The sequence below is a fragment of the Octodon degus genome, unplaced genomic scaffold (assembly GCF_000260255.1).
Source record: "Octodon degus isolate 3935 unplaced genomic scaffold, OctDeg1.0 scaffold00002, whole genome shotgun sequence".
NCBI classification, from domain to species: domain Eukaryota; kingdom Metazoa; phylum Chordata; class Mammalia; order Rodentia; family Octodontidae; genus Octodon; species Octodon degus.
The window spans coordinates 31,177,604-31,199,631 of NW_004524578.1; the positions used below are offsets into that span (position 1 = coordinate 31,177,604).

A 22,028-nucleotide genomic window follows, 5' to 3' on the forward strand; every position below is an offset into this window, starting at 1 on the left:
TTCCAGGTAAATCTTGAAGGGATTTGACTGACCTTATCAGTTACAAAAGTTACATTTCCTGGGGCTGGGGAGATGGCTCAGCTGAATAAGCGCTTCCCTGGTAAGCATGAGGGCCTGAGTTCCAGCTTCAGTTCCACCAAAAAAGAAAAAAAAAAAAAAAAGTGACATTTCTTATTATATAGGTCTTGCTTTATCTTGGTTTAACCATCCAGCAGAAAAGTATAAAAATGAAGTATAAAAAGTAAAGCCATATTAATATGCTGAGCTGTAAAAGGCTCAAGTCAACAACTTCTGACATTGCCAGTCGTATGGGAAATTCACTACTATTATGGACTACTGGACTATATTGGAATATTTTGCTGAATTCAAACACCTACAATATTTAAATGACAATGGAATGCCCTTCTCTGACAAAACTAAACAAAAAAGGGGAATACAAATGAACGACCATTTTATATCTGTATATTTAAAATAGCATAGATATACAGCTGCATTCTCTTAATTTAATGAAAAGAGAGATTTGTTCTAATAGTGTGTCTATGGACAGAATATCTTGTCTGCATCTTGTACAATGAATAACCAGTAAGACAACAATATGCAATGTATTAATTATTGAAACTGTGCTAGTAATCGGTTTTGAAACTGTCTCATTGTTATTTGTTTCTCAATAAAATTATTTTTTAAAAAAAGATCTGAATCTAGTAGGAAAGCATACATCAAACAAAATGTTATAAATAGTCAAATTTCAATTTTGGGAGAAAGTAACCTGAAACTCCTGTGGAGTAGGAGAAGATAGTGACACCACACATTCAGTGCATGGCCTTTCCCATGACCTCCAGCCATTTGTGTGTAGACCGGACCTCAGGACTGGTTGAGGCTTATGGGATATAATTTAAAATCACACAAGACATTGTATGCTTGCCCTCTTCTGTTGGGCTCCAATTTCTCCATGCTCTATCTTTTGCTCTGATAACTAGGGATACGACAAGTGGCGCAGCTTGAATATTTGAGTAACTATGTGCAGGAGAGTTAGTATCAGCCCCCACACTGTTGTCCCCAAGCCTCCATCGCTCATGTCAGATAGGCAGATAATTCTGAGAGTGGGATCTTTTTCCACTGAGTGGGCCTTTTCATAAAACTATGGGAATCAGAAAAACAAAATCAAGCTGCCCTCCTACCTCCTGTGCTCCTGAGACAAGTGGGAAGGAAGCGGACAATTCCTAAGCCAAGAGTTGGGTAAAGCTATAGGTTCTTATTGTTTTGTTATGGATTATATCTAGATGCCTCCCCAAAGCCTCATCCACTCACAGGTGGGGCTTTGGGGAGGTGACTGCATCAGGGCTGTGTGATGCTGGATCATCGTTGTGTGATGCGGATTAGTCCACCAAATGGTTTAGCATAGCTGTGGATGCAGATGATGGACTTACTGAAGTGGGAAGGCTTGTCCTGGGTATGGTGGGTGCCATCCAGGCTTAGAGCCTGGAGGAGTTAAAAAAGGGAAAGCAAAAGAAAGGCCCACTGCTTCCTACTGTCATGGCTCAGGCTGTTTCTCCTCTGTGATGCCAGCCCGTCGCGTCACCCCACCTTGCAGCCAGCTGACTATGGACTGGAACTGCTACAAGCTACAAGGCCAAATAAACTTTTCCTCTTTTAATTTGTGAAGATCCAGTATTTTATTCCAGCAAAAGAAACTAAGACACATTCCAAGCAAGATTCTTAGCATATGACAGACCTAAAGGGTATGAATGTTGCAGATGGCCCAGCTTCTGGCCAGGGCAGGGCAGCATTCTGGGCAGCTGTTCTGAGCAGGAGGACTGTGTGGACTGTTTTCTCATGCTGCCCACAGACATGGCTATGGGTCTGCTTGTAGCAGCCACAAACAACAAAGGAGAACAGTCAAGTAGATAGTAGTTGGGCTAGCCAGATACCCATAAACTTCTGAGAAGCTTTCTTTTCTTTTAAAAAAATTTTAAAGAGAAGCATTTTAGCAGAAAAAAAATACAAAATAACTTCACCCAAATTCACTAGTTCGGGGCTGGGGAGATGGCTCAGTGGAATAAGCGCTTGCCTGGCAAGCGCAAGAGCCTGAGTTCAATCCCCAGTTTTGAAAAAAAAAAAAAAAAAAATCACTAGTTCACTAAAAAAGATACTGAAAACCAGTTGATCACTTTCTTATCCAGTATAGTTTCAATCCCTATCTCAAACTTCAGTATTAAAGTTTCAGGGCCTGCTGTGCCAGCCCCACCCCTGGGGCACGTGGAGACAGCAATTGAGACTGGGCATGGTAACGCTTGCTTGTAATCCCAGCTCTTGGGAGACTGTAAACAGGCAGATCATTATGAGTCTGAACTAGTAGCAAGACCCTGAACACCCTGTAGACCCTTCCCTAAAATACAAAAAATAAAGTTTCATAAGCCAGTTCATATTTAAGATTTGCAAATTATGAAAGTTCCCTAATATATAGTTAATTTAAGTCCATAAAGATAAAACAAGCCTTCAGAGAAAAATAGACAAACCATAGGAATAAGTTGGGAAAAAAAAAAACCCTGACAAATAAAATTTTAAACTCAACTCCTTGGGCAGGCATAGTGGCGCATGCCTATAATCCTAGCATTCAAGAGGCTGAGGCAGGAAGATCACTTTGAGTTCAAAGCCAGCTTGGGTTTCACAGTGAATTCAAGGACAGCTTGTTCTATATCATAAGATCCTGTCTCTACAAAGTAATTCAACCTATCTAATAAAGAAATATAAATTGAAACCTCATTTTTCACCCATAAGACTGATAAGCAGGGGCCGGGGAGATGGCTCAGTGGAATAAGCCCTTCCCTGGCAAGCACAAGGGCCTGAGTTCAATCCCCAGTTCTGAAAAAATAAAAAAAAAAAGACTGATAAGCAACACTTGAGCTGAAACGGCATGAGAGGGCCACTCTCGAAATGGTGAGACCATCTCACCGGCTTAGCTCACCGTAAATGCCAAAAGTTTTCTTAGATGCACTTGGTGTTAGCAAATCCATTTCAATTTTGGGAGCTTATTTGATGAAAAATAGGCAAGTAAGTATCTCTGGCCCCCCTCAGAAGAAAAGTATCTATTACAACTTTATCAGCAAAAATGTCACAAAGGAGAGACTTTTGCTAATAAAACATGACGTTTATACAGAGAGCTGCCACCACTACATAGCAGTCACTAAGAGCAGCCTCTGTGCTTACCATGCACATGTATTAACTCATCCAAGCCTCCCAAAACATATGTGTTAGAGTAGCCATCAACACTTCACAGATGATAAAACTGAGATACCAGCGCTATTTTAACCCATCTCAGGCCTTAAATCTAGTGAATGCTGAGATAGCATCTATACCCCAGTGACTCGGCCCAGAACCTGTTGTCTTACACTACATTGCACAGCTTTTCAAATGGTTTGCAAGCCTCTTTCTGCAGCCATTATGACATGCAGGTTTGTATGCACTGTCACTAAAATGTTTATAATATGGAAGTATCAAAGTAGATTTTAAAACATTAACTATAATATTAAATCATACACTGGAGGGAAGATAGTGTTTCTTATAAATGGTGTAGTGAAAACTGTCCATCTGCATGCTGAAGATTGTATCTTGACCATATCTCCCACCATGCACTAAACAAATCAAAATGGATCAAAGAACTAAATGTTGAAACAGAAACACTGGGCTGGGGAGATAACTCAGCAGCTCAAGTGCCTGCCTGGCAAGCACAAGGTCCTGAGTTCAATCCCCAGTACCAAAGTAAACAAAAACAGAATTTATGGAAATTTCTCACAAAACTAAAACTAGAAATTCCATTTGACCCAGCTATTCCTTCTAGCTGTGCAAGGGGAACAGCTATTCCTCTTCCCAAAATCATTAAAGACATCCTATTACACCAATACATGCATATTCATCCTTATAGCAGCACAATTGATAGTAGCTAAATCTTATAAGTGGCTTATGTGCCCATCATCAAATGAACCAATAAAGAAAATGGAGTATGAATCTGCTATAAAGAAAACCTTGAGTCATTTTTGGAAAATGGGTGCACCTTGAGATCACAATGTTAAGTGAAATAAATCAGACACCTTGTATAAGAAACTCAAATTATAGGGGGCTGGGAAATGGCTCAGCAGAATAAGCGCTTCTCTGGCAAGCACAAGGGCCTGAGTTCAATGCCCAATTCTGAAAAAAAAAAAAAAAAGAAAGAAAGAAAAGAAAAGAAACCCAAATTATAAGGAACAAAATAAAATATAGGAAGTAGGGAGATAAATCTTAATGGGAAGGGGACCAAGAAGTGGAAGGTGAAATGGAGGAAGAGAAGGAAAGAGGACATCAGATGTGTCGTGTAACCACTGTCCACAAGGAATATAAGTACTAGGTACTGCAAACTTGTGTTAATAAATCTCAGTTATGTATACTTGCAAATAAAAATGTGTAAACAATGTTCCTGAAAAGATTATCAACACTGAGATGTGGGGAATTTTTGCTTTTCTTTATTTTCTGTAATGATCATATAATTCCCAATATAAAATTTTAAATGACTTCTGTCATTATCCACCCCTGCTTCCTCTTCTGTTCTTTTACAGATGATCCAAGGGATGCTCCCTAAAACACATTCTGCATACTAAACTCCAATTCAGAGTCTGCTTCTCAGAGAATCCAACCTATGAAGCTTGGTGCCTGAAAAGACCCAAGAAAGCGGGCTATAAATCAATACCTTCTCTTACACCAAAGCCAGGGATTTGGTTGGGAAAACTTGAGGCCAGACACGTGAAATGGGAGTCTATGTTGATTTTCTCCAATTTTTTTGCATTTTCAGATTCCTTTAAACACTTTGAGTCTAAATGAGTAATAAAGATGTCTGTTTCTTAAGATCTAAGACCAATACCTTCCTCAAAGATAATGTAGGGTCCCCTGCCTTCCATTCTTACTTGGCCTATAATGATATCTTATGACTAGATTAAATTGCAGCTTTACCCAACTGCAGATACACTGAGCCTGGAGCTGGGAGACCTGCCCTGCATGTGCAAACAAAGGACTGGATTCTGAGAAGACTCAACCAAAGAGGCTAGAACATAATATTGAATAAGGAAAAGATTATTCATTTAACAGTGTCTTAGTTACTTTTTACTCATGGCTGGGACAAATACCCAACACTCAAAATGAAGGAAGGAAATGTTTATTTAGCTCACAGTTCCTGGAGGTTTCAGTCCATACTCAGCTGGCTCCAAGGCAAAGCAGCACATAGCAGAGGGCAAACTTTCATGGTGGCGGCAATGAGCAAGAGGCACAAAGGGAAGAGGAGCAGCAGCTCAGGTAGCGAACTTCTCTTTCCTCCTTACATTGAAATGCAAATCACCTGCCTCAAGGCAGGTACAGCATCCACACCCACAGTAATCAATCACAAACTCCAGAAGCCTCTCCAAGACTGCATGAGGCTTTAGGGGGACACCTATACACAAACCATAACAAACTATGTTTCTGAGATGCAGGTTTTAACATCCTGCCAAAAGCCCAGAGAACTGGTTTACAGCTCTCCCTTGGTCACTGGGATTGGTCCCAGAATCCCTGCAATTACCAAAATCTGTAAATATTCTACTTCTTTATGTAAAATGATGTAGTATTTCCTATAGTCTATGCACATTCTCCTCTATACTTTAAATCATATCTAGATTACAGTACTTATATATCTACCCTTATTATATCATTGTTAGGGTTGATTGGTTGTGTCAACTTGATTAAGAGAGGTTTCAACTGAATTGGCTCAGCAATTCTACACCCAAGGGTGTGAAAGGCTCACCACCTGCAGGCTGCCTCAGTGATATAAAGAGGAAATGAAGAAGGGCAGATCTGTTTCTGTTTCTTTGGAGGGGCTCCACTCTTCACCTTCACCTTGGACATCATCCTCTGGTTTTTAGCACAAAATCTTCAGCTTCCAGCATAGATCCTTCAGCCTTCCATTGCTATCCCATCAGCCTCCTGATACGGACTTGAATATGACACTGCAGTGAGCTCCAGACCTTCAGCTGAAATCTTTGGTCTCCAGTGTTCAGACAGACCCTCTGCACTCATCCTCATCTGACCCATGGGTAGTCATTGTAAGCTAATATTGTAGATTCTTGCAATTTTTTTTGTATATCTTGATAGTGTTACATCTGTTTCTTTTGTAAATACTGACTGATGCAATTGTTTTATAGAATAACGACAAAAAGGGTCTATGTAGAATATCATGTCATCTGCAAATAATGATAATCTCACCTCTCTCATTCCTACCCATATTCCTTTTATTTCTCTCTCTTCTAATTGCTCCTGCTGATGTTTCCAGAACTATATTGAACAGGAGTGGTGATAGTGGACATCCTTGTCTTGCTTCTGATTTTAGAGTGAAAGTTTTCAATTTTTGTCCATTTAGTATGATGATGGCTGTTGGTTTGCCATAAGTGGTTTTTATCAGGTTGAGATAAAAGACCATCTATTCTAATTTTCTGGAGAGGTTTTTTTGTTTTTTTTTTTTTTAAATCATCAATGAATGCTGGACTTTGTCAAAAGCTTTTTCTGCATTTATTTAGATGATCATGTGATTTATGTCTTTGGCTCTGTTAATGTGGTGTGTTACATTTATTGATTTGTGTATGTTGAAACAAGCCTGTATTCCTCAGATAATCTTGATGATTTACTGCATTCTGGCTGCTAATATCTTATTCAGTATTTTTGCATCTATGTTCATTAAGGATATTGGCTTATAGTTCTCTTTTTTGATTGGATCTTTCTCTGGTTTTGGTTTCAGGATAATACGTGCCTCCAAGAATGAGTTAGGGAGTATTGCTTCCCTCTTGATTTCATTAAAGAGACAAACACAAATTTAAAAAAATCTTGAATTCTCAATTGTGAATGCCATCTGTGGGTGTAAAACTCTCAGATGCAAAGGGCCCACTGTGTGCTCATTCTTAGGTTCTTTCCTAGAAGCACTAGGAAAAGCAATGACTCTCACTCAGAGAGGGATGAAATATCAGAATTTCTGTATCATGTTCTGGAAGAGAGATTAAATACAGAGAAATGGGCATGCAGAAGCATACAATGTATGCTTTGTTAGGCCAGAATGCACACCAAATGATTATGCTGCACAGGAAAGTCATAAGGAGTGTATTGCAGAGCTATACACGGCATCCCTAAAAGTTCAGCCCTTCGTAGATCATTGATGGTGATGGGAACAGTGATCTCAGATTTAGGCTAACTAATATTAGGGAATAATTGAACCATCTCCTACCTCCACCCCCAAATAGATGCCAGATGATGGTAATTACCTGCCAGAATCATAGCAAGCAGCATGACTAGAGTTATACCCAGAGGAGCCGCCCACAAGGGTGACAGAGATAATGGGTAGAATGCAGCCTTCCTAGAACGGACAGTCCATACTCGTGCTCTTTAACTTACTGTCAGAATGAACCAAAAGTTGGTGATCACGCAGCTCAGGCAAGTGTCTTCAATAGAAAATTGTGATTCTTTGCCCACTTAGGCAATCCAGTGCAGGTTTCAAATTTGGAACTCAAAGATGGAAGAAGAAGCTGAGTTTCTAAATGGTAGACTTTGCTAAAGAAAAATCTACAAATGGTCAATAAATAACACAAAAAGCTGCTAACTGCAGATGTCATCAGCAAAATCCAAATTAAAATTAGGATGAGACACTATCTCATACCCAACAATATGCCTACTACCATAAAGACTGACACCACCTAATGTTGACCAAAATGTGCAGCATTTGATTTAGAGGTCAAAACTCATAATCAGTGGGTGATAGACCTGAAGATAGCCAGTACACACTGAGAAGCTATTGATGCCCCTCAAGACAGAGAAACACACAAAGTGTTCAGGTTAGAAATACTTGCTTCCCATTCTCTTTTAATACCCTTTAATGGGATTTTCTGATACATTTTTAAACCCTTTCATTCTATTCTGAAAATACGTGGTCTGGGCTGGGGAGATAGCTCAGCAGTCTACGTGCCTGCTTAGCAAGCACAAGGGCCAGGTTTGATCACCCGTACCACATGCCATGAGGCTGCACCCTGCTAGACATTGAAACTGGGTGCAGTGGCACATGCCTATAGTCCCAGCTCTGGGGAGGCTGAGATAGGAGGTTCAAAATGAGTCCAAGCTGCATAGTGAGACCCTATACCAAACAAATAAATGAAATATTTTTTAAAAGAGATATATTAGGTAAATGCAGGGGGGCAAGGGTTTAATCTCTGGCTCTGCATGCCATGCTGGCCCCGCCCCCAGACACGCTGAGCAGGTGAATGGAGTTCGGGCATGGTGGTACACGCCTGTAATCCCAGCACTAGGGAAGCAGAAATCAGGAGGATCACTGTGAGTCAGGGCTGTGTAGTGAGACCCTGCACACACACACACACACACACACACACACACAAAGGTATAGAAATAGAAAAATTGAGAGAATACATAAGAGTTCCCATATATCACTTACCCAGTGTGTAAATTTTTTTGTTACAGAACAAATTGCCTGAGAACAACAACTCAAAGGAGAAAAACTTGTTTTGGTTCACCCAGTTTCAGAGGCTGCAGCCCACAGTCAGTGGCTCTATCCCTCAGGGCCTGAGACCAGGCAGAAGATTATCACTGCAGAAGGGCACGTTGGGGCCAAGCTGCTCCCCTCATGGGGGCCAGGAAGCAGAGACAGTGAGAGACAGAGTCAGAGGAGGGGGTGGGGACATCATAGAGTCCCCAAGGTCATGCCCCATGGCCATTTCCTATAACCAAGCCCCACCCCCTGTAGCTCACTCATCTGGGAACTAATCACTAGATTAATTCATTACTGAACCTCATGCCCTCTTGGTCCAATTACTTTGCAAAAGCCCATTATCTGGCCTTCAGGGGACATTTTAGATGTAAACTGGAATACGCAGTTCACCTTATTGCAGCATTTTACATTAGTATGATACAGTTGATATATTTAAACCATTATCAATATATTATCAATAACTAAATTCTATGTTTCATTATGACCTCCTTGGTTTCCCTCTAATGTCCTTTTTCTGTTCTAGGATACCACATTATATTAAATTCTCAAATCTACTTAGTTTCCTCTTGATTACAGTTTCTTAGATTACCTTTGTTTTTGCTTGATTGTTATATGGCTGTGAGACAATAATTTGCATTCATTTGGGGGAATTTGTATATATATATATATATATATATATATATATATATTATCTTGATCATTTCTGATCCCTTCTACTCCTTGTTTTGATGACCTTTACAACATTGAGATGCACTGACTAGCTGTGTCATAAGATGCCTCTACAGGAAAATGTGTCTGATGATTTTTTCATGGTAAGACCAGAGTATGGGGCTCCCTGGGATTTTATTTTTGATGCTATTCTAGATTACTTGGAGGATAAACTTTAAAAATAGTCCCAATACTGACTGAAGAAAGTTCTTTCTGTTCACTGGAAAACCTCAGTTTCTGCATTAGTGGGTGAGCTAAGGCTCAAATTCTAGGTCCGAGATAACACAAAAATACCTTAGAATGTTTACTTTTAAAGAAACCTGCTCTTTATACATTCCAGAGCCTGTCAAGTAACTACATTTGCTCTTATTTAATTAACAGTTATTTGAGAAGAGCTGCTTCCCCTAGTTCCATGGGCACCTAAGTCGTTTTTCAGCTCAATAGAGATTTTTTTTCTAACTACTTTATAGTAATAGCATTTTACTAAAATACTAAGGAGCAATTTGTTTTTTTATGAAGGTAATTGGCATTAAAACATTACTTGTGATTGAGATTTTGTTTTGGGTTTTATTTTTCTTGCAAGGAGAAAGTGGAGGCACATGATTGAGAAGGCAAATTAGTGCACGCTTAATTGACTAACAATAGAAAAGCTGGCATCTGGGCTTCGTGATATACATTTGTGGCAATTTTGTTATAAATACATCAAGCTGAGCAAATGCAAAGCAAATTTAGAGAAAAACAAAGGTAGTTTACTATCTGAAAAATATCAGAGGTTTCTTCTTTTGAAAATATCTGAGCTTTCTTTACATATATGGTTTGTCAGTTTGTGCCTATTTTTTGTTATTCAACATAATATTTGAAATTAACCAGCAACTTATGCCATCTCAAGAGCAATTATACCCCCTGGCCTCTGTGCCTGGAGGGCTGCCTGCAGCATTGTACTGGTTCCAGGTAACCTCTGTAGCAGGGACTGACAATCTAGGGCATCTCTAGAAGGGTTTGAGAATCTACTTTGATGAGAAAGAAGAGGGAAGGAAAGTGGGGACATGAAACAGTTGTACAGTGTTAGAAGGGCTGTCATCTGAAAGGGGAAATAGATTTTCTGAGTGTAGCTCCAGAATTAGAACCCGTGGGTGGAAATTACTGGGAGACAGTTTTCAGCTCTATATAAAGAGGAACATCTTTTAACAATGGGTCAATAGGGTACCTTGGATGGTAGTTGACTTTTTCATTACAGGGATTAGTCAAGAGGGGTGCTGACAAAGGAAACCCTCACTTAAGTAGGAGAGAACTTCTTACTGGTGGCTTTCAATTTAGACAAATCCAGGCTTTACCTTCACATTGTGTTAGTTGGCCAATGTTGGTATTAATTGCCTGTATTCCACATTAATAAAAAGGTCATAATATTTTCACTCCAAATAACTAAGCCCGAAAACTTCTTAATGTTTTCAGGGTTTAGTTATTTGGAGTGAAAATATAGACTCAGGCTGGATTTTGAGTTCTTAATTGAAAAGCTTTCTCTACAACAAAGTCTTTTCTCTGTCTTATCCCCAAAGTCACTGCTGGACATCACTGGAGGGGTGAGGTCTTCATTCCTAATCAACATGAGCACACAGGTCCTTCGTAGGTCCACCTGGCCGTTAGAACTAAAATTAATGTTCTGCAAATATTTTGCAAGTTGACTTCAGTGAGGCAGATAAGTATAAAGAGGAAGCCATGAGAAGAGAGGAAATGTTTATGAGAAGGTGTTCTGCAGGTAGCTGAAAGGTTTTCTTAATCTGTCAATAACATCTTTTACCCACCCTTCCTCTCATGTCTCAGCCCAGTGCACCGAGCCTAGATCCCATCGCCTGCCTTTACTATGAGTTTGGGCTTCTCCCAAAGCAGTTGTACTCAGAAGAAAAAGTAGAGAAAATGAGTTGGTAACCATCCCACAGATCCACTGTTGACTTCTCACCAGCTTTCCTAAGTCCCACCATTAACAAGCATCTTCACTGTCCCCAGAGTTAAGTTTATCCTTTGCATTTTCAAGCTTTTTTTTTTTTAGCTTCAGTGCATCAGAAAAGTCTTTCAAACTTTTATGTCATGTCCAGATTTTCTCTTCCTTTTTTCAAAACCACTGTCTCTGAGAAGTCTGGCAGTGAATCTCACTCCCCTGCTTCAGTCTCTGATGCTATCTCTCCCACCTTGCAAACAGCTAGGAGATACCAAGCGACCTCATTTCTGTACTGACCTATACACAAAATCACAAAATAAAGTTATTTCAAGGGATCTGTGGTAATGTTTTGTAATACCTGAAGTTAAAAAAAAAATGTCCTTTATTTTGTAAACCTAAAATGTTTGATCTTTAGGCTGACACCAGAAAGGCCTCCAGCAATGAAGGCCCAAGCTTCCCACAGAGAGAAAACACTGCCAGTGGTTTGTTTCAAGGACATGGGTCAAGGCTGGCTCTCCCAGCCAAGGGAGAGCTGGTCAGTCTCTCCTACCCACAAGATCTGCATGAGGCTCTGTCCAAGCCACACCCCTTCAGGAGAATTAATAAGCAGCACAAAGGTAAATAAATATATAAATGAGCACGCACTAGAGCTAAAGCAGCCTTGACTGTCTAAAGCTAAGTCGTCTTTCAGAGACAATCTAGCCAGCCGTTCATCCGGAGCAAGGAAGTGGCATTCACCCAATGTGTCATGATTAATAAAGGACAGGAACCCACATTTCTTAATTTATGATTCACTTACCTCATACAAGGCACTAAACATGGTTGAAGAAAGGTGTTTTGTTTTATTTGTTTGCTTATCTTTTTGAGACAGGGTCTCATTATGTAGTCCAGGCTGACCTTGAATTCTTTATGTGATCCAGGCTGGCCTCAAACCTGTGGCAATCCTCCTGCCTCAAGAAATGTGAGTGTATCTGTGGAAAACTAACAGAACACACAAAAACTGGGCACTGACTCAACTGATTGCCTGTCTAATTACGGCTCTCTCTCTCTCTCTCTCTCTCTCTCTCTCTCTCTGTCTCTCTCTCTGTTTTTTCATCTATGAAATGGAGTAATAATACTGACCTTACACCTCTTTGTGAAGATTGGGAAGGACATGATGTAAGTAGATGCCCCGCTGCTTATGGTACTACAGAAGTTATTTCCTTCCCTATTTTTGTAATTCAGCCAACCTCCGGCAGTCCTTTCAGTGTTAATGACTCCCCAGAGCACACCAAAAATTGTCTCACACATCTGAAATAGCATGCCTAGCCAACTCCACACGCAACATTTAAAGTTTACTCTTGAAAGTCAACGTTTTTAAGCAATCTTTCTAGATTTTCTGGACTAGAGTCAAAATTAGAGAAATGTTTTTAAAGTTTTTAAATTCTCAGCTGAAGTTTGAAACATGTAAGGCTTGTTTTTCATCTTTGAAGTATGTGTCACCGCTTAAACCTGATTTTTATATGGTATTGAATACATGGGCACAGACATGAAAAAACTCCCTATTGAATAACACTTGTTGGAAGGTTCTCCTTCCTCGAGCTGCCCATTTCCAAATATACTCATAGAGCATAAAGACCAAACCAGCATTGGGAAGAGGAGAGGAAAAGGAGGGAGGGGAGGGGTGGGCTTCTTGGGTAGGAGTGGGCAACAGTGGCAGATGCAAGATCTCTCCTTGCCCTATTTTGGGTTGGGTCTGGGCTTCGGGATATTCTCACTGGTTCCCTGACTGGGTGGTGACTCAGAGAGGCAGGAGGCATGGAGGAGGTAAGGCCACTAGCTAATGACTTAATATGCCACCACGCAAGACCAAGTAGGTGGGCCTGCTGTTCCCACACCCCCGTCCCCAGCAAGCGCACAACACATACACCCCTAGATGTTGCCTGTCCTCTCAGGACTTCCCCTTCCAAGCTGCCTTTATGTTCTTTGTAAGCTGATTTTACTTCTAAAAAACATGTTGTGGGGGAGGAAACACCCAGAGGAATCTGCCCCTGTTCTGTTTCACCACCCCTCCCACTCCAATGGTTCTGGTTTTGAGAGTGTACATCCTGGGCTCTCACATGTTTGTGTTCTGTCTTGGTAGGCTACTGTACTGCACAGCCCTTTTGTCCTTGTTCTGCAGAAATGCCCTGCAGTCTGCTCAGGGAGACTCCTGCAATGAGTGTCATTTCGGGTTATTTGCTTTATTTTGGCATCCCACACACATAATTGCTATTTAATCTTGACTCTAAGAAGCACATGTTGTTATCCTGGGTTCAAGGAGGGAAAACAGCCTTTAGGGAGACTATTATCTCAGCACAGAAACAGGGTTCTAACCATGTTTGTCTCCATAATATATAATTTATTCTATAATAATTTCTCTCTGGTTTCTCAATTAAAAGGAATCCCCCCCTCCCTCAGGAAAATAAACTTATTATGCATTTGTTTTCAATGCAATACAGTGACTTTTTTTAAACCTAATTCAATATCGATGATTACCTCTCTTACTCATGTAACCTTAATTTTCTTGTTGTTATTAGGGTTTCGCATAGTCCATGTCTCTCAGAGAAGCTGATCACACCCTCAGATCCAGGATGGAACAGGCTAGTGTGCAAATTATCCCATTCCTATTGGCCGTGATTGGTTTAGATATATGCATGTGAATTAATTCTAGCCAATATGACTAGAAAAGAGATTTGACATGGCACTGTGAAAATTTTCTTTCTTGCTTTTAAGAAAATACTATAAATAGCAAATCTCTCAACCACTGAATATGAACAAGGAAGCAAGCAGTTGCCATGACCGGGCAGCAATCAAATCACAAGAAGATGAGTAAGGCTTAGGGTGAAGCCAATTCTGGCAACAAAGCCATCTTGCCAAAGAAGGGAAATAAGAATACTATGATACCATTTAATGGCATCAGTATGGCTTTGGATCAACCACCCAGAAGGGAATACCCCACCTTTAGATCAATCATTTCTAAAGGTAATATCTCAAAGTTCCTGTGTTATAAGCAAATAAATCCCATGGATATTAACGGGGTTTGATTATGGTTATTTTTTCATAGATGAAGGATTTTTTTTTTTTTTTTTTTGTCTTTTGAGCAGCTCAGGCTGGCCTTGAACTCACTTTGTAGCCCAGGCTGGTCTTGAACTCATAACGATCCTTCTGCCTCAGCCCAGCTCAGGAATTTTTGATTGGTCCTAGGATTCACCATCTTTCCTGCATCTACACAACCACGGTATTCATCACTTACATTTTGGGTGATGGCCTAGAAGTACCACACTATGCCTCAATCATTACACAAAGTGCAAGCTTTGCAAGTCGTGAGTTCAGGGCAGAGCATTAAAGATGGTCACATATTGTTTGTCATTGGAAAAACTATTGAGGAGGTCGTGTCAATTTCCCCTTCTCTTGAGATTGGACTGACTATATGACCTATTTTGAGTAATAAAATAGCGTGACATTGGATAATTTTGGGGGCTTGAGCCTTAAAAGGTGGTCAAGTCCCGTATTTCTATATGTAATTTGTCATCCAGGTGTCATGTAAGATAGCCATCTACTGTAACACTATCATACTGTGAAGAAGCTCAAGCTAGCTATGAGAGTAAGGGAGGGAGAGAGGGAGAGAGGGGGAGAGAGAGACAGAGAGAGAGAGAGAGAGAGAGAGAGAGAGAGAGAGAGACCTATGGAATAGCTCTGAGGTGCCACAAATGTCATGAAACCTGAACTACTAAGTGAAACTTCCTTTTTTTTTTTTAACATAGAATAATAAACACCTTTATTACATGAGTTAAACCAGGAGGGAAGGAGTATCTGCCTTTCCAGGCCTTGATTTTCTTCAGATAGAGCTCCAGCTCTTTGCCCTCTAGCACACAGCCATCTGCTCGGCTACACTGGCCTGGTCTTGATGCAATGCAGGCAAGAAGCTTGCCCAGCTGGAACTGCTCTTCCAGAAGACTGCTGATCTTGGCGTTCTTTTTCCTTTCATCATACTTCTTTTCAATTTTCTTTGATCTTTTTTTGTTTAAAATCTCCTCCTCCTCAGGAGTCAGCTTGGCCCCCTTTTTTCGGCCCAGGGGCAGTGCATAGTGGGATTCATACCACTGTCAGTACGGCATGCTGTCAATGAGCACAATGCAGTTCTTCACCAAGGTCTTGGTGCGGACCAGCTCATTATTGGATGCATTGTAAACAACATCAATGATCCTTGTTTTTCCAGTACAGCACTCAGAGCCCCAGGAGAAGTTTCCCACATCTAGCCGCAGGGCTCGGTACTTCTTGCTGCCTCCTCAAACTCGGACTGTGTGTATGTGGTGGGTGCCAATCTTAGTGTTGGCAGCAGGGCGCCCCAACTCATACTTCCGCTTCTTGTGATAGGGCTTTCTTTTGTCCCCAGTCTTGCAGCGCTTGTGCCAGTTGTCCCGAGAGATGCCCATTGCTCGGCGCCGGCTGGAAAGAGCGAAAACTTGTTTCTTTCTTTTCTTTTAATTTTAGGGAAGGATCTACAGGGTGTTCAAGGTCTTACCACTAGATCGGACTAGTAGAGATTCTCCTGTTTACAGCCTCCCAAGAGCTGGGATTACAGGTACCTGCCACCACACCCAGTCTCAATCACCATCTCAGTGTGCCCTGGGGCAGGGCAGGCATGGCGGGCCCAGGGATCGAACCCCTGGCCTCTGCACCTGTTTACAGGCACTTTAATCCACTGAGCTATTTGGCAGGCCCACAAACTTTGTTTCAAAAAGACAAAACAAAACAAAACCTCGAACGTATTTGAGTGAACCCCAGCAGAAGCCAGACAGAGCTAATGAACCACCCAGAGCAGGCTTATCCAAATTCAAATCTCACAAATAAAATGATTGGTAGAGCTACTAAATTTTGAAGCAGTTTGGTACATAACAATTGGTAACTGAAGCTGGAGGAAGACACAGAAACTACAAAAGACTCAGTAAGGAACAAAATGCTTTCCCCTGAATGGTTGTCTAAATGCAGATTCTCCATGCGCATCCATCCACTGACCCTGGTTTTAGTTTAAAATGTGTAACCTTATAATATGAAGCACATACACAATGTGTGAATTGCGTAAGGATGATGCTTCTCCACCCCACTCCTCCCATTTGCTCCTGGATTAGCCGGATCTCAAGTCCTCATCAGTGTTTACAAAAGACAATGGAAAGCGTATGTGGGAGTAGCCTATGTCCAAGCAGAGTCCATTCCCCTGGCTTCATGAGCAGTCAGCCTCCACACACATCCCTCACATGCCAATGTCTCACTAAGGCTTAATCTCCCTGTGCTTGGCTTGGCAGGGCTGCAGCATTTGTTCAAATAGTTACCCCCATAAAAAAAATCAGCAGAATTGGAATTAGCCACTAATTTCCTTTAAGTTGAGCTGATTTTTTTAAGCTAAATTTATCTTAACTAGAGATTTATGACAGGAAAGGAATAGTTCTAATTAAATGAGTATTAGCCCCAAACAGTATGAATAATGACACCCTGGAAGTGTCCCAGTCCCCTAATAGCTAATTAACAGCTCATAACTGGACTCCCTGTATGTCCCCAGGCAAGTGTGAAAGGAGCCCTTGACTGATTAATGAGATGGGCTCAAACCAGATTAAAAATAAAAATTGGCTTTCTAGAGTCCAGACCTGCAAATCCATACCACATGACAAGAAGAGATTATTTTTAAGGCGTCCTGAGTCCTCACGGGGCAAGCAGGGAGTATACAGCTGCAGACACTGATCTCTTATAGCAGCACACACGCACACACAAGAACAACAACAAAAACAACCACATACTCCTTTCACAGTAATGTTGACAGAGGACCTCATAGTCCACACTGAGGAAAGTGGCCTCCTTTTTTCATGAGGATTATGGAGTCTGAGATGGAAAACCTAGTGGCTCTTGTATAGAAGAGCTCTTCCCTTGTTGTGTTTGAATTTCAGACAAATTATTAAAGCAGATAGCTAGTAAATCAGATATCAATAAATACTAATTTCCATCTCTGTGATTCCAAGTGGAGATGTGCTGGAAGTCCTTCTCTCCCTTGACCAGAGGCTGAAGGAGGCTCGTGACAATGAGGGGAGACTGTAGCCCATTTTCCTGAGGCCACTGTAAGCCTATGCCAAATCACCTCCCATACATGCTTTCTTTGACACAAAACTGAAAAGTTTTATAATAGGAAATTCTGGACTCTGACATCGCTGCATACGTCCAGAGGCCCCTTCTGCTAGAGATAGCAAGATCTCTTTTATCTAGCTCACAGTTAAGGTCTCACTAAGCTCCAGACAGACCCCTGCTTTTGTCCTCTGCCCTCTGTCCCACTCCAGAAAATGTTAAAATCTTACATAGAGCCAGCAAATATTTGTCCAGCAAAATGGCATTCAGCACACTGGATTTGCTTTCAACCATGGTGGGGAAGCAGTACCTATCACAACAAAACAAGTACCTATCACAACAAAAAGTAAGTCCTTCCTCTGAGTGGCCAGCCCACTCCTACATCCCTCTGAACTGAGGCATTGTTGAGGGAGTGGTCATCAGGTGCTGACCCAATGGGATCATCAAAGAGCAATAGGGGGATCTTCCTGCTTTGCCCAAAAACAGCAAATTAAAAGATGAGTAAAGGGAGAAAAGAACCTCCTATCTGAATCTATAAGTAAAACATGGTCTTGTCATAATCAGAAAATGGGATATTTTCTGTTGACCAAATAGATTTCTACTATTTAAAACAGGATTACACTGAATTAAATTGGATAACTGATGGTTTTAAAAAGATACTTGAAGCTCTGTGTTTTCAGTGCATCTTGACAAACCTTAGCAAAAAGCAAGGAAGCGCTAAGAGATAAGAGATAAGAGATAAGAGAGCCAGTGGTACCAGCCTAATAGTGCCATGTCCACCCTGCAAACCAGTAGATTCCCGACCTCCCAGTCTCTTCATTTGCCTCCTTCTGACTGGTCAAGGCTAGAACTCCAGGAAGGCTTCACAAGCAGCTGTTTCCTCTCCCCCAAGAATATCCCTTTTTGTTGGTGTCCCCTCTACTAGATGAAGAAAACAGAAACCCAAGCACCATCAGGCTGGCTGCATGACACAAGAGCAAAATACACATTTTAAAACTAAATAGAAAACACTTGGTTTTCATCAGATCCTTGCAAAGCTTGGTGCTAACCTACTACCTGGCTTACTGCCAGGAAAGGTCTTAGCTCTCAGGGGGTGATGTAGGTATCAGCTAATTAACACTCCCTCAGGTGAACAGAAGTGCTCTCCCAAGCTGGGAAGCAGCTCATTTTCTTGTGACTTAAGGCTGACACTTCAAATTGTCAACAGTAATGAGAATGAGTCTCTTTAGTTATTTTAAACAGCAGGATGTACTGAGCAGACTTAGGTACAGAATTCTGTGTACAAAGCTTCAATAGGCAAATAAAGAAACACCAGTCCAGGGAGAAGTTAGCACCAGCATAGGTTATGCTATAAAACATACAAGTAAACCACATAAGAATTAATACTATATTAGTGTTGTGTGGTGTATGAGTGACGAAAAGGGTGGCCATCTTTTAGACAACAACTTCAGTGATAGCGACATTTTAGAATAGTGGATGTGAGGGAAGGATGAGCACAGATGAACAGCAGAGGCAGGGGGACAAGAACGAATAGGGCCTGGCAAGGACTAGCCAGAAGACATGGGCAGTGGAAGGCCATTTGAGGAGGCCTGTGGTTTCACAGAGCAAGAAAGAAATCCAATTATTGTATTTGAACTTACAAAAGCAATGAAGAATGAAAATCAATAACATTATTATCGAAAATTGGAAAAGGCATGAAGTACAGGAAGATGGTGAGAATGATCTAAATCCTCACCTTTTGATGGCAAGAAGACAGCATGAAAGGGAAGAAATTAAGATACAAAGCCATCGGCACATTATTTCGTTTTAGAGGTCACCAGCAGAAAGTTAGTTATAAACCATTAGAAGTAGAGAAGAAAAGGGAGGACTCACATACAAATTGTTCTTTTTTTTTTTAATTTTCCTGTACTGAGTGATATTTTATCCATACATATGAATGCTTGAAATGATTTCTAAGGGACAGTGGCAATTTCTGACTTCCCAAGTGTCTTTTAAAAAACTGCTGAGTGTTTTACTAATTTTTTGGTGGATAGGAAAAAACTTGTGCTTTCAGAATCCAGTAATTAATGAAAAAAAGAGTGTTTGGGAGTTCTTACTGAACAAGTTCCCTATATAGGGTGCCCCATAATGGATAGCATATTTTGATTCCTTTCTTCTTTTTTTATTCCTTTATTATTCTTCTGTCATGTTTAAGGGCCATGGATTGCAGCCAGATAGTAGAGTTGTGCACTTTCAGTTAAAGAAAAGTTAGCAGATTTTCTAACGGATTTGGTAAGGTTACCATTATAAAAGCTTTCACTTCAATTTTTAAAACATTAAATCCAAAGAGATCAGAATTTTTAATTTTTCTGAAGTCCACAAAATGTTTATCAGATCTGTGGTTTCTATTCATTTTCTCATCTTCCTACTGCCCTATATTCCTCGATGATAGAAGTCTATGATTTAAGAGTTTAGGGGTCATCTACGCTAGTGTCATTGTAAAGACAGCGATTGGGACTCCAGACTCTATGATTTCCTTGAGGTTGTGAACCAATTAGTAACCTTGTCCTCTTTCAGAGACTTCTGATGCCTACAATTCTCCTCTGCTGACTTCTCCCAACCCCTGTGAAATCCTAGGTAGAAAGATCTTACAGTAACAGTTAAAAAGTACCTTTATCACAATAAAAAGGTGAGTCATATGCTAAATTTCTCTCCCACCCCTCACTTATTCTGCACCTTTTCTTAAAGCTCATCTTTATTCTCTGAGGAAAAAACAGCTTTGATTCAGTCAATGTGGGAAGGGGGAGGTAAAAAGGGAGCTCTCAGAGGATAATGACAATAAGAACAAAAGCTTACCCAAATTATGCAATGCATTATAATTATACCATGCAATTGCTCTTCAGCTAGGGTGCCAATGGCATTTAAATTTTTAAATTGTTCTGTTCTTGCTGAGAATTCACGAACAATAACTGAGATGTTCATGTGTGTGCATACATATTTAGGCAAATCATGATGCTATAAGTATTTATCCAGAATTCTGTCACCCCCTCTCCACAATTTTAAAAGAAGAAAAAAAATTAGATGGGTAGACAAACACACAGATGGATAGATAGACAGATATTGCCTTTATGCTAGTATACTTGACAAAAAAGACTACAGTTCTAAGTTCAATCATGTGAAGATGTAGAGGGCTGTCTGCAGCTGTTTGGTTTGCATGGATTCACCTTGCTAAGGTAGCTTACCATGAGGAACAAGCTGTTGAATGTGTTGTGAAATGGAATGAAAAAAGATGTTGGAGACAAAGAGAAGGTGCAAAGCACTGTGTTATCCAAGTTGCTGTTTGCCTGAGCCCAGTGCTATGCTGGGGTGTTTGGGAAGTATAGGAAAGCAAAGACATTTGTTTATATTGGAGGAAGCTCTAGCTCCTGCTTCAAGCCATACCTAGACAAAGAGAGTGATAATTTACAAAGATGTTACATGTAAGTTCTCACTTTAATATCTCTTACTTTTTTCTTTCTTGCCTTAAATTTTGACTGATGAACTCCTTTTGTTGTTGCTGTTAGTTTTCTTATACATAAGTGGCTCCCAGCCTGGCCTCACATTAGAACCAACCAAAGATCTTAAAAAGAAGTAACACCCAATCTGAAGGTCATTCACGTGAGAGTCTCTAAATCTGGGCACTTATGTTTAGAAAAGCTGCTTAACTGCTTCTATCCTGCACTCATAGTGAGAAATGGTGCTGTATAAATAAACAAGACTATTTGTAGAAACTTAAATAAAAATCCGTTCTCACTAATTCAGTCAACAGTTCTGTGCAGAGGCTTCACACAGGATGGAAAGCCAATGGCACCTATTACAAGACCTGTAGATGTCAGTAGATTACTTAAGAAGCACAAAGAAAATTCCAGAATTTAATGACTTAGGCCCATGAGCATTTTCTGAAGCTGACAGTGCACTCCAGTTTGTCTACTGCAAGTGCCACCTTTCTTCACCATCGTGTGGCTTTGTAAGAGATTCTTCCCAAAACTTGACTCAGAGGTTATTGAAGGAAAAAAAAAAACCCTCAGTTTCTTCTGTACTTTCACAACACCCCAAATCTGTGGGGATTTCTCCCTTCCTACAAATAAGGAATTTTACAATGGAAACTACTTGAAGATAGCATCAGATCCTGTAAGTTAGGTTGCTTTTCTGATATCACCTGCAAGCCAGGACTCTGAGACTGTTGACCAACCAACTATAGTTAGCTTAAGCCAAGGGTAGGAAATCAGGTGGCTGTTTGATTCCCATGACCTAACTCTAGCAAGTTAACTAAGGTGACAAAAGGTGTAAATCCCTGACTCACAGAACTTAGGGAAACACTTAACTTCAGCTTACCAGCTTAACATATAGAATGGTTTAAAGAACGCATATAAACAGGCAGATAAAAAAGCAACAACAACAAAAAAAAAAAAACAAAAAAAACAAAAACATAAGATGAGGTTGGAAGGGTCCTGAATGCAGGAATTTCATTCCTGGAAATTGGCATGCACCACCTCTCTTCCTGGAGAGAAATTTAAGTGCTACCTATTCTAAGAGCAGTAGAGCAAAGGAATGGAAAGCATTTTGAGAAGAGAAGTAATTTGTTACAATAGTGTTATATTTTTCAAAACAAGCATACAAAGCAGGGGGAATTTTTATCTCCATGTACAGACCAGTGAAATGTCTGGTTCACATTTCACACATGATGAGCAG

At 40.5% G+C, this 22,028-nt stretch overlaps 1 pseudogene; it reads right to left on the reverse strand.

The window, feature by feature from the left end:
• Positions 1–1,356: 1,356 nt before the first annotated feature.
• LOC105741746 lies at positions 1,357–15,658 on the reverse strand (annotated as a pseudogene).
• Positions 15,659–22,028: the final 6,370 nt, after the last annotated feature.